We start from the raw sequence: 14,300 nt of genomic DNA, 5'->3' as shown, positions 1-14,300 counted from the left end.
CCCCATCAAAAATATTAAATCCACTGTAAGGAAAACACCATAATTTTCCCGAATCAGCCACGCCTCATTTCGCGGGAATTCTCGATGCGAAATACATTTCCTCGTCGAACAGCTGGTTTTCAAAGCGACGTCCGACGAATCGCGGCCGGGGACAAATTTTTATCTCCCTATATGATTTCGGCGCAGCTACGATATCGGATCCCCGTACCGTTAAGAGCCCGGCTTAGCGTTCTACCGCGATTTGAATATCGGAGCGTATAGAGAACGAGACCAAGAGGGCCAGAGGGGCCGTCGATGGGGCACACGGTGCCCCGGCGAGCGTACGTGTGTGTACGTGAAGATCGATCGTGAAAGATCACCTCGTACGTTACCCGGAACGTAGCCTCTTCTCGCGGATTCGATCGTGCCACGAAGGAGAGTCCAGATCTCCCAATAATATCCTCTCGACCGCCATTAGACCGGACGATCACCACTTCCAGCGATTTTCGAACCAAGCCTTCGGGAATATCTCATATCTATAGATTTCGCCATGTACTTGGAGTTTTTTCGGAGGAATTGATACAGTTATCGTAATTGGTCGATATGAGGGCTGAAAAAAGGGTTCAAGTAGTTGAGAAAGCGTGAAAAATCTCAATTTTGGGAAAAGGACAAACCTATGTGTTCGTTAAATAAGAGTTTACTGTTTGGTGTTATTCTGTTTGGGAGTGTCAGGGTATAGTTCGAGATTTTTTGGTCACTTTTAGCAACTGAGGATTGTCTTATTAAGAAGGTTTTTTATTGGAACCTCCTTGTAACTGTTGATACCCTGTTCTAAACACTTTTCAACTACAACCCCCCATGATGTGGTATTCCTAAAACAACATTCTTGGAACCATTGATGCCTTGAATTATTGATACATTATCCTAAACTTTCTTCAATTAGAATCTCCCAAGCAGAGATCTTCCCAAAGCAACAAACTTGGAACCATTGATGCCTTGAACTGTCGATACATTACCCTAAACATTCTTCAATTAGAGTACCAGGCTCAGACCGGCCTGTACGCGACCTGTGCGTTACTCGAAGAGACCTGTAATCGATAAGTGTCATGGCGATCCGTAGACAATGTTGAAGTAGGCTGATGTTTCCAGCTGAACGGTGTTTGAATTTTAATGGGACGAACTAGAGGAGCGTGTTCTTTGAGCCGAGGCGAGAGGAAGAGTTTGTGTAAACAGGTGGCAAAGTTTCTTAGGAAACTGTTTACAGTGATACAGGAAAAGAGGAACAATGAATTTAATTGGTGGACTCGAATATGAAGTAGTGAACCTTGACTAAAATCCATATATTTCAAACATTTCTTTTTTCACATAACTCATTCGATAGCAGTCGCAATACTCGACTGCACGACACTTACGGACTATTCACTGTATTCGCAATTGTAATCGTATGTTTCAAGACATTTTCTAATAGACTATTCCGTAATTATTCTATATTTTACACCAATAGAACAGTCACATTTAACAGTAAAGCTACCAAGCCTGTCAATTTGACCCATACACTTCTAATTTATTTTCACTTTTCATATACCTCATTCGATAACTGTCACAACACTCGTCTGTACGGCACTTATCGATAAGAATGTTTCAACATTGTGCCAAGACATTTCTGAATGTCTTCTCCTATAATTATTCAGTCATATCAAGAAATGAAACTCGTTCCACTCGAAACTTCTTAAATTTCCTTCTCTTCCTTCTTCCCATTTCTCCATAACAATTTTTCTTTTTCTGTCCACCGCCCCGTACACGTTATTCAACCCATTATCCAATCCCTATTCAAATCTTCGGAATGCTTCCACTACGCGTCGCGATTCGAAAATTTCCCTGAATGGCGCAAGCGAGAATGGTCGATCGACTGGATTCGACGGAAGCGCGACACGAATCCCGAATAATATTTCCCGTTCCAGCGGTTATGCCGACTTTTACGGTCCCGTAGTCCCCGAAGACATTATCGGTGACATTTGTCCGCGCCGGACAAAACATGTTCCGGTCCGGTAGGATGACCCTACGCCGCGCCTTTTGTCGAGCGAAAGGTACCCAGCCGACCCGGCGTGTCTTTGTCATTATATAACGCCATTGTGGCCACACTTGCCCGGCGTGGAAGTCGACTATACCTTTGCATATTATTAAAATGACGATGATTGTCATTTTTCTCCCCTCGGCCCCTCCCAACGGCGACCTCCTCCTCCTCCTCCTCCTCCTCCACACTTCTCCGACGTCTTCTGCTCTTGGTCCCGTGTTCTCTGGCCCCCTTCTGGCCCCCAGACGCTCCTCGTGTACGACCACCAACACTTGACTTCGTTTGCATTCGTTTTGCGCGGGATTGGACCATTCGAATTATTTTCTGTTTGAAATTTAAATTTTAATTATTTTGGGGTCAAATTGTTTGATTTGTTAGGTGTTTATTGTATCGCATAAATACACTCATATTCGGGGTGAGTGTTTATAATTTTACTTTCGTTTAATAGGAGTATTACAGTGTTTTTACGCAGATGTAGAATTACGGTCAGTCCTATAAATATTCGTACCTTCTATTAAACATTTTTGGAACAACCCGATATTATTTACGTTTATGTATCGTTAACAACGACAGGTAGCACTTGTAGACGAAGTATAGTCATTGGTTCGGTGACCGAACTTCGGTCAGGGTTCCCGCGGTGCATTCGACAAACGCCTGACCCGCTTCAGCGTTCGAATATTCGTAAACAGACGAATTCGTCAAAGAATCCCAACCCTAATTTCGCGTCGGAGTAAGAGACGCCGCGTAGACGGAGAGAACCGCTCAGGAATTCCTTCTTGTCCCGTTTACCCTCTTCTTTCACTCCGCCTGTCTCTTATTTTCGCTCGTCCGTCGCTCGTCGTCTCTCCTTCCGCGACGTTTCCACCGTCGCTCACTCCTACGCTCGCCTCACCTCTTTACCGCTTTTCGCGCCGATACGCTTCGTCCTCGTCCCCGCGATCGTGGCTGCAGCTTCCACGATCGCGGCGGCCTCCTGAAACGCACAATTCGAAACGAAATTCCACGGATTTATGTTGAATTTAGGTTGGATTTAGGTAGGATCGCGCGGAATTGCGTAGTTGTGGAATTGTAGAATCATCGAATTGGAGAATTGGAGAATTTTAGGTATGCAGAAGTTTCGAAATTGTCGAGGCGCGAAAGGATAGAATTATAGAGTTCTGTAATTATGTTGACGTAGAATTTGTAAAGTGTCGAATTGTAGAATTGTAGAAGCATCGAGTTTCGAAATTGTTGAGTTGGAAAATTGTAGAATCATAAAGTTATGGAATTGAGTGGGGGCATAGAATTGAAGAGATATCGAGTTGTTGAATTGTGGAATTATGTAGAATCATGTCGGTCTATGTAGAACTGTGTAGTTATAGAATTGGAGTAGTGTCGAATTCTAGAGTTGTAGGAATACAGAGATTCGAAATTGTCGAGGTGGAAAATTATAAAATTATAGAGTTCTGTAATTATGTTGACGTAGAATTTGTGAAGTGTCGAATTGTAGAATTGTAGAAGTGCCGAGTTTCGAAATTGTTGAGTTGGAAAATTGTTGAATTATAGACTTACAGAATCGTCTACTCACGAAGTTAAAGGAGTATTAAATTGTCGAATTGTTGAATTATGTAGGACTATGTATAATTATGTAGAACCACGCACATTTAATATAATCGTACAGTTATAGAACTAAATAATTATTAAACTATTTCATTATAGAATTGTGACCATGTATAATTTGGAATCGTTGACTTCGAAAGTAGTAGAATTATATAGGTACAAAAGTGAAGTATCAAAGTGTCCAATTCTAATGCCATAGTAATGTAGAATTTTTTAATTGCCTAATTACTCAACTCTAGAATTCTAGAGTTACGCAGTCGCATCATACGGAATTATAGAATCATAGAGTCATAGAATTATGGAATCGCAAAACTATAAAACGCCGCCGATCGCAATGGGAACGTCTTCCTACGTGGAGTTAGGAAGGATACGCGCGCGCGTACGGAGACAATAATCGTAACTTACAAACGACGACGCTCGAAACGATCGAGCCAACGGAACGAAGAACCGGTGTACGCTACCAGGGGCCCGTGAGACACGCGAATCGTTGCCCATTCAGCATCCAGACCGAACGGATCGATGAATCGCGTCGGCGAGGACGCTTCCTTGCTTGATCGATCCTCTTCTGCGACTCGGAACAAAATTCATACCGATAAAGCGACATAAAACAGAATAACCAATAACCTTTTGTTTCAATAGATCCTCCATATGTCTCAAAGCTCATAGTGAATCAAAGTTCAGTTAGATAATTAAATAATTCAAACATTTATTAAAAAATACGAATAATAGATAATTGTAGAATATTAGACACCTTTTAAAACTCGTACAGTGAAACACGCATGTTCTCGAAATTCCGGAAATGGTTCCTATTCTGTTCTTGACGACGTCGCGTTCACAAAAATATTTTTAAGCTCGCCACCTCCCTAAACATGCAAGGAAATCAATTATTTCAACGTGTAGAATCACAACAGTTTTCAAAAAAGGCAGAAATGGTCCACCATGGTTACGTTTCACCAGGAAAAATTCTTTAATTCCCGATGTTTCGTTTAGATAGATCCTCCATATGTCTCGAAGCATCCCACCAATCCAATTATACTTAAATAATCAAGTATCCAGTAATTTCGTTAAAGAATCCAATTAAAATATCCAACCGTAGCCTTAGGCACGTTCCTATCTCTCCTTCCAAAACTTGCACGGCAAAAGAGTTCATCATCGAGGACGGAGTACCTGAAACTCCTGAAAGAAACCTCGCGCCGCCATGGCGATGTTTCGTCAGCGAGAATTATTTAGTCCGCGACGTGGAGCGTCGTCGATGCAACAAGGGATCTGGTGACGCAACGCCACGATTCTTTCGGCCTCCGTCGATTCTTCGTTAAATTCGATACACCTGTGTGCCAATTGTTTTGACATGTGTCCGCATTGTGGTCTCACCGTCCGCGGGACGATACGAGGCGAGGTGACACGCGCGCGTTCCGGGGACCCATTCGGCCTCTCGTCTCGCAACGACATGCGGGTCGTACAGTCCGACATCGAACCGAAAAAAAAGGAGAGCTACCGGCGACAAAAGAGAACAGGGAGGAGAGAGGACGATTCAATTTTCTGATTAGGCGACGTAACGGTGCGAGCTGCGCCCGAAATCCACTACCAAAGAAGTCGTTCTCGGTTGGAACGCTAAATGCACGAAATTTTTTTTAGTGGAATCTAGTGATGGTACGGGTTTGAAATTTTTCAGGTACATTTGTACGTGATTAGAGTGTATGTGTGAATTTTGTTGTTGCTGTATGCAGCTTATTGCAGAGGGCATAAAATATTGAATTTCACGACATGTTAGGGCCATTTTATTGTAGCTCGAAACATGCGAAGATTGGGACATTTTTGGGAATATTTTTTGGATGTATCGAATGAGTCTACGGGTTTGTAATTTTTCAGGCATGTTTATATGTAATTCCGGTAGGTACATGAATTTTTTAGCATCCGTATGTAGCTTCTTGCACTACGTATAAAATATTAAAATTCATGATTCGTGAGGGCGATTCTGTTGTAGTTTGAAACACGTGAAAATTAGGAAACATTTGGGAATTTTTTTGAAGGGATCGAATGATGGAGCACATGTGCAATTGGAGGCGTGTTTATATATAGTTCTACTAGATACATGAATTTTTTCGCATCGATACGTAGCTTCCTGCACTATGCATACAATTTAAAAATTCCTGCTCCGTGACATTTTGGCTTAGCATATCTGAAGATTCGAAAATCACCGAGAATTTTTGTTTTAACAAACCAGATAAACTTACACATGTGAAACTGTGCAGTCATATCTATATATGATTCAACTACCTACATGAATTTTTCTAAGCTACCCCAAACCTCCAAGAAATTACATTGAATTTTCGACAAGTGTCACCCGTTACTTGTAAGGTATTTAAGCGTTCTACAACGATACTTTCTCAATAGCCACCTTAATAAAAATGCAATAAATTCAATTATTTCGGGGGCGTGCAATAATAATGGCTTTCGAAACGTCAAAAATGGCACAAATGGCCCCGGTGCTGTTCTGGACGACGGGTTCCGTCGATGCCCGCGATTTTTTGGGCACGGCCTCCGACACAGGATGTAGCTACGACCGCGCGGAGAAAGTTATGGCTTTTCTATTGTTTCGCGCGGCTGCCACGACCAGCGGGATCGTCGTTTTCGAATGGGGCATCGCTCTGTGGCTGCGTCTCGCTCCTCGGGATGTAACGACAGACTCGAGACCAGCGAGAAGAATGTTACGACCTCGCAGTTTCGCCGGGGCTCCCCTTTGTTTAACTGTCCGACGATCCACTTGAGATGTCGGCGAACTTTTTTGGCACGGACACAATCCGAGTTCGCGTTGCTCGCTAATTTATTCGCGTTGGGTTTCAGGACGCGTGCTGATAGCGACCCATAAGCTAGCTTCGTTTGATTTGATAAAAAATTGAAGGAAACATTGACATTCATTGCCGTCTAACAAATTAACGAACCAATTCATTTTCATTCTATTTTATGACTAGACAGTGAATGTTAATACACAGTCTGTGGAGAATGTGTACAAATGCAAAAATATTAGGTCGTATGTTCGTGCTACAGGTTGTGCTTATGTTCAACCCTTTGCACCCGAGGCCTTTTTTCTGGTATCTATCAGCAACTCGAGATGCTTTCTTAGCATTCTATTGCCACAAATGCTAAGATTATATTGACTTCGAAAATGAGATCTCTAATTTGAGATTTGAGAATCAGGTCATCTTTGACTCAACGACAATCATTTTATTGGGACTTCGAGTTCCAAAGAAATTAAACCTAAAGAAAACCTAGCGGTGACTGAGAGTCATCTCTTGAGTGCAAAGATTTAATAAAAAGAACCTACGGATATTTCATATCTTATGACGACTTTGCTGAAAAGAGACCGTAGTTACATTCTTTCATAACATATGAATCTTACATATTAAATATAGCTTCAAGTGTAATTAAGTGTTGTTATATCAACATGTCTTAAGTATACCTTGAATAGAAGAGCAATAAATAACAAGAATGTATGACCTAATATTTAAAAAACAATGTAGATATTACACAATTTAGAAAATACTGCACACTTTTATTTGAATTTCGATTCTTCTCTTATAGGAAATATAAATTTGCACAAGCATGTCCAGGCTATTTAAGATCGATCTAAAATCAGAAACGAGTTACATCGATTAGTATCGATAACGTGGCTGTCGCGCCGTTCACGGTAGCTCTCAGGAGGCTCTTCAGGTCGCACCTTTTTTTACTGCCTGTACAGGTGGTCAGTTGTCCCGGCGCGGCCCGCATCGTGTAGGACAGGTGAGGGCCAATGAGATAAATTCGATCTGACCCTTATGACCGGAGGGTACGTTAAAACTCGTAATTATGCAAATTTCCGTACGAGTTCTGACGAGAAGGTCGGGGCATTATTTGGGACGCGTGGCCCCAATACCACTCATACATTCTCTGAAACTGCTCGAAGCGCAACCATTGATACACGTCGCGCGAGAAGGATCCCACGTCTACATAAATCATTCCGTAAACATACGTTATAATAATCTCTAACGAAGCGTGGGCTAACAAGACACTGCATAGAAATATCGCCGGTCTCATTCGGTCATCTTCACTCGCGCACAAGTGAATCCGTTTCGATCTACAACAGGAAATAAAATTTGCATTCGTTACTCGATGTTTCTATGTATGGATAAGTTAAGTAGTTCAAGCCAGAGGATATTAACTTTTCGTACTTACCTTTAAATAAAACAGATAGTCCGTACTTCAAATAGTTCCACGTTTACAAAATTTTCTATTAAAATGTCCGAACAATCTATAACAAGAAATAAAATTTGCATTCGCTACTCGATATTTCTACGCATGGAAGAGTTAACTCTTAAGGGTCGCACAGATTATTGTGACGTGACGTGATCCCGCGTCATAAGACGCGTGATATGAAGATCTAACATTTTTTTGTTCATTTTTCGAATTTAAAAAAGAAGAGAGAGCGATATCTCGAATAGTTCCACACTGGCAAAGTTTTCCATAAGAATGCCCGAAGAACTGCCCCTTCGAGGCCTCGTCTTTTCCAAACGCCCGCGATACTAGAAGATTCGTGACTTAAACCCCTCCTAATCCCGCGTAAACTACGAGATATCGCGCTCGTCCCGGAGGATAACTCCGCCGTCTCCCAGAAATTAACGAATCCTGGAACGGGGAACGCTCGAGCGGTTCGCGAGGAATTCAAAGCGTAGAGACGGCAAGGGATGAAAATCGAGGGGCAGCTAGAATAATACTCGGCGCAAAGATGCGCAACGAGGAAGATGAAGGTGGATAAGGAGGCGGAAGACGATCAGGGCCGTAGGTGCTCGGCCACGGGACGGTCTGAGGGGGTCGGGGGGAGAAGACAACGATCCTAATCTCTCGGGGGGCCGAGGCCTCGGTCGAAAATTCAATTAAACTTTTGATATACGGGCGGCGCGGCTGTGTAAACGAAAATTTCGCAAGGTTCACGTACTTTCCTTGGTTAGGGCACGCCGTGGAGCCAACAAAGATACTGGGCGAACTGTTGGCCGATGCCCTGGCCTCCGTAAAACGATTAAGCCACCGCGACGCGGCCTCCCGTGCTCGCCAGGGGTTGCCTTTCATCCAGAGGGTGGCCGTGCCCCGAAGACGATGGAGAAGAATGCCCCGACTAGCGTGGATTGATGCGAGACGACGCATCGCCACGGAAATCTGGAAATTTATCTCGAACGATTTGTCGGATTCGCCCGCTGGCGACGACGCTTCTCAACTGCGAGGACATCGACGCCTCCGATCGCTTCTTCCTGGTCTTTTTACGCGTCTTTTTCTCGAACCGTTCCGCTCTTAATACCCGTGGACAAAGGCGACGACTCGGCGCTGATTTATACGCGATCATCTCCGCCTGATTTTTTTCGTACGCGTTCTCCTTACGGGTTTAGTTAGTTCATAGTTATTTTCATGTGGGAGCGCGAAGATTTTTGTTATCGAAAGGTGCGATGCTGGAGGAGACAATTAAGGGATTTGGGGATCCTTTGGGCTGATTTTCAGTGACAAGCTGGTTCCCGGACTTCTATTGCGTCGTGATATATTCACTGCAGATTTATATCCATTTATTGGAAATTTGAGTGTGGAGGAAATTACAAAATGCACGCGGTATGCAAAGATATAAATTAATATTGGAAGTAAAGTTCGTGTTACAATATTTGTAGAGTAAAAATAAAATAGATTCCTATTAGGTTCAATTTTTGTTAATACGTTTGTAGTTACTTTTTGGTTAGTAATGATTTTGAACATTTTTAGAAGAAGCATCTACCTCTGTCTGCGCGGTGTAATATTACAGCAAAGTCATATTCTCGGTCATTGCTGCGAGAATTATTGTTAATAATTAATGTAACTATTGTCAGAAATTAACTGTTAGTTATTCCAACTAACAGATGTTACGATATAGAAAAATTTCTCACGATTACTGTGTTCGATGAATACTTATTCCAAACCCTGGTTCTTATTAATATTTAATCGAACACCGTATGTTACTATATGCATTGTAAATATTCAATTAATTCGGAGATGTACATATTTAATGCATTTTAAAATATCAGATTATTACAGCAATGTTTATCGAGAAAGTAATATTTCCGAACATGATAAGTTGAGAATAAATAAGTAATCGTGACTTGCGTTTTCTCAATTTTAATTCGAAATCATACTATAACTTACAAATAACTATTTTAGTATGAAGTACAAATATTTATGTTTCACAAATTTTACGTATGAAGATGATAGGACATTTTTGGGAATTTTTTTTGGAAGGATCGAATGAAACTACAAGTATGCAATTTTTCAGGCATGTTTATATATAGTTCTAGTAGATGCATACATTTTTAACATACATATATAGCTTCGTGCACTATCTATAAAATATTAATATTCATGCTCTCTGAGGGACACTTTTACCTAGGACGTCTGAAAATTAGAAAATCATCGAACCTCTTTTTTAAACTCATGAGGTGAAGGTACACGTACGAAACTTTGCAGATACGTATATACAATACATACGTATATACATCTAAAAATTGTAATATGAATTAAACAGGGTGTTTCAAGAGGGATGGTCAAATATCACACAGAGAAATCGATCAGAAATCATATAACCTCGTACCTCTTTAGGTCATACTTAACACTTAACACATCGAATATTATCGAGACCATGCTTACCACGACTCTGTTACGCGAATAAGCGTAAGATTAAATTGAAACGATGTTTAGTCTACACTGTTCATCGCGGGCTCGCTTCTAATTCGGTCGCTGCGCATACCCTACTGCGCAGCGGTCACGTGACCGCTGCTTCGGCCCGCGTTCTTTCAAACTCGCCGTTTCGCCGCTTTGTCCTCTCCGTTCGTCAAGAGCCTCGTCCTTCGAACGATTGTTCGTCCGCGGTCTGAAAATAGATTGACGCCACTTTACGCGAATAATCGGACAGCGCAGTTTGTCAGCGAGGGTGAATTTTCCGAGCATTTGTCCTCCTCGCGGCGTTATAAAATCCTCCAGCGCTGTCGTCTGCACCAATGTTACCGCGAGACGCATTTCAGAGGAATAAATAAACGAGAAGCAACACTCGAGGAATTCGGAAAAGGAGACACTTTTCTTGACCGTGACACGCGGCCGCTTGGAAATAAATTTTTCCCGGAGCGTCGACGACGACGGGCCGTTTCGCCTCTCTCTTTCTGTCCAGCTCTCGTCTCTCTATCTCTCTGTCCCCCGTCCCCTCTGCCTCCCGCCTGTCCTCCCCGGCCCCGTTTCGTCGAGTTCTTTCGAAAAGGGATACTATGCATTTTTCGTCCGTTTAAAAATAGTCGATCGCCGTACCGCGAACTGGCCAGAGGTCAGTAACTCCTTGGGCGCAAGACTCGCGCAAAAATAGCCGACAAAACGGAAAAAATAATTTCCTCCTTGGCGTATCCACGAGAAATCTCGGATACGCGATCCCTGTGATCTCCGAGTGGACCGCCTGGCTCGCTTCTCTCGCTTCTTTTTTTTTTTCTTTTTCTTTTGACGTCGTTTATTGGGAATCGTCGTCACCGCCCCCCACAGATTTGAATATTATACCTGGATCGCTAATGCTTGTTGTTTTAATACGTAAAAAGTGCTACCGAAAATTACGTACATGGTATGTATGTGAATTTTCTCGCGCATGCGTCAAATAGGTGAGAGATGATCTTCGCTTACGTGAGAGAAATCCTAACCTATCGTATTGTGTTTTTAATTTCTTATAAGAGTTGTTTATAAAAACAAAACGAAACTATATTAGTACAGTTCTGTATATATTATATATAATTGCGTATCAAATACATATTTTGAGATTATGTACCGAGACTTCGTTAGCGATTCAAGTATAATATAGATATATAATCGGTCTCATAAATATTCGCACCCTCTACGTCTATTAAAGAAGTTTGTCCAAATTAAATAATGAATATTTTATTCCAATTATATACATGGATAAACTTTACACTTGTTTTTTTTTTTTAATTTATTTATTTAATGTCGCATCAGCTTTTTAGCCATTAGCGACCACATTGCAATACATTGTTATATTCTGTGTCTTATTACATTGTATTTCACATACATCACTTGGTTTTCTTCTGTCTGACAATTTTAAACTACCTAAGAGTCCTAAGACTAATTACATACTAAATACCTTGAATTATTTTGATTTTCTCAAAATAAGTTATTATTCCTTTTACATGTTTTCTTTCATTTAAACATTGTTCAATATCTACAGGAAGTTTTACTTGGGTTCTGATATTTTCACCAATTGGACATTCCAGCAACATATGTTTAATGGATAATTCTGAATTACAATTTTCACATCGCGGTCTGTCAGATTTGGCTATTATGTACTGATGGGTTAATTTTGTGTGACCTATCCTTAGTCTTGTGAGAACAATTTGTTCCCTTCTTGAGAGAGAGAGCGCTGGGTTGTTCGAGCATATATTATCTCTTATTTTGTGTAGTTTAGTTAGGTTCGGTGATATCCACTCCTGATTCCATTTTACACTTGCATATATTGGATACAATGAAAAGTTTATTTGTAAACATCAAACCTATCATTTAATTAAGACAAATTCCTTCAATAAGCACAGAGTATGTGATTATCTCCGATTTCGTCGAACTCGATCGATGATTCGTGAAGTCCTCGAGTCATCTCGATGTCATTCCTCGCTAAAAGAAGAACAGTTGTGAGCTCCTTATCTCTTACTCTCTACTTCTACTTCCAGATACGAATTCTCTGGTCCGAAAAGTTATGCTACAGTTATGCTATTTTCCACGCCTAAAAGCCCATGGCCAGGTTGCGAAGGTTCCAGAGGCATTGAACGGGGCCTGTCCTCTTTCCTCGCAGCTCCTTTCGCGTCATCCGGGCCTCGGACCCACGGATTGCGTCGGTCCGAATCTGCAGAGTCAGTTCAGCCAGATTTTTCACGGTGCCGATCCCCTTTTGTAGGGGGGGCGCTGCCCGGTTGTCATATTTGCCTATGATGGACGATTCGTTGGAGAATGGACTCCGCGACGCGTACAAACGGATCCTCGGGGATGACGAGCGTGTTTTTCTCATTCAGAGACGGTCGCACCACATTTCGGCAATTCCACACCGATCCTGATTATGGCCGCCGCCTACCCCGTGATCGGCGAGTCCAATTTTGTAGAATCTCTCGCTCGAGCTGGCTGCGCGTTTTCGTCCCCTCTTTTTTTTTTCCGTCGTCGTCTGGTTTCGTTTCCATCTTGCGGAAGAGCCCAGGGGCCCCGTCCTCACCCCTCCCGCTGCCACGGCGACGACCGTGTCGAAAAATAAATCGTGTCGCGTCTCGTTCGAAGGCATTTCTCGGCCCGATCGAGCGGCAAAATATGGCCCTGCATCTGGACAATTCTATCTTTGAACTCGGAGAATTCCACGCCAATTGGCCTGGGTCGCGTTCTCTGCGAGCGTTGAGGGAATCGAATCGCGATCGGATCGAAGGGGGGAACCGAACTCGCGGATCTTCGCGCTCGTTGACCATCCGGGATCGCGGGGGGCGAAGAAGGTGGACTTAGTTGCGCTAGAATTCTATTAATTTGTGTAATGTTTTCAGATAAGGTATATTCTGTTGCCATGAATTTTTATTGCGTTCTCGAAAGGGGAATTTTATTTAATGTATAAGGTGGACTTAGTTGTGCTAGTATTGTATTAATTTGTGTAATGGTTTGCGATAATTTAGGTATATTCTGTTGCCATGAATTTTTATTGCGTTCTCGAAAGGGGAATTTTATTTAATGTGTCATGTTGAAGATTTTTGGGGGATTTTTATTCAATATTATTAGTATTATTACAAGGGTTTGAGCTACTCTTAATTTTTATGTTTTGAGATAGTTTAGGTATACAGATATTCTGTTGCCCTGAATTTTTATTGCGTTTTGAAGAGGAATTTTATTTAATGTGTTGTCGTTGGAAATTTGTCAAGAGTTTTTATTCAATATTTTCGTCATTATTATTACAGGGGTACCTAGCTCAAAGACACTGCGCTTTCGTAATTGCACCTCTATTCCTCCAATTAATCCTCTGAGGTTTATTCAATAACAATATATTATTTTTTATTTCATTTCCTATTTCTCGATTCTCTCTATACCTATTTCTCTATTCCCAATTAATTTTTGCTTTTTGTTATTTTTGTGTGTACGAATTGGTTAACATAACACTCGTTCGAAATAATAGGGGGTTGAAATTGTAGTTCCACGAAATTCTATTAAATTTTTGAGCAGAGTCCCGAGTGTATTCTTTGTATATTTTCGTCTTCTGATTGAATTCGTATTCACATTTAGACAACGATTTTGGCATGTTCCTTCTAAATAAAGAACCATCGATTGAAGAACACAAGTATAACGTGGATTATACCTTTTTTTAGCTGTTTGCATAAACCCCCGCGGAATTTTAGATTTTAAGTTCTCATAAATAATGCACGACATGGTATAGCCTCAACAGTATATGCAACCGATGCATCATATGGTTAAATTCACTTGACGTTTAATCTTCCTCAACCTGCGTTTTTTTAGCGTCGTTGATTGGAGTATTTTTTCAACAACGCTATATCTACTATTTTTCACTTCAACCCCAGTGTTTCTCTCTTCTTAGTATCTA

General features: G+C 41.6%; 1 long non-coding RNA gene across 1 annotated transcript; it reads right to left on the bottom strand.

Moving 5' to 3' along the window:
• Positions 1-2,561: 2,561 nt before the first annotated feature.
• On the bottom strand, positions 2,562-4,150 carry LOC128895266 (uncharacterized). Its single transcript, XR_008461739.1, has 2 exons — positions 4,058-4,150; positions 2,562-3,026 (listed from the first exon to the last, which is right to left on the bottom strand). It is a non-coding gene; the product is annotated as an uncharacterized LOC128895266 (long non-coding RNA).
• Between the last annotated feature and the right edge of the window lie 10,150 nt (positions 4,151-14,300).

Source organism: Hylaeus anthracinus, unplaced genomic scaffold, assembly GCF_026225885.1.
Source record: "Hylaeus anthracinus isolate JK02 unplaced genomic scaffold, UHH_iyHylAnth1.0_haploid 5, whole genome shotgun sequence".
NCBI classification, from domain to species: Eukaryota; Metazoa; Arthropoda; class Insecta; order Hymenoptera; family Colletidae; genus Hylaeus; species Hylaeus anthracinus.
Note: the sequence above shows the minus strand (reverse complement) of the source record. Positions and strands in the feature narration are given on the sequence as shown.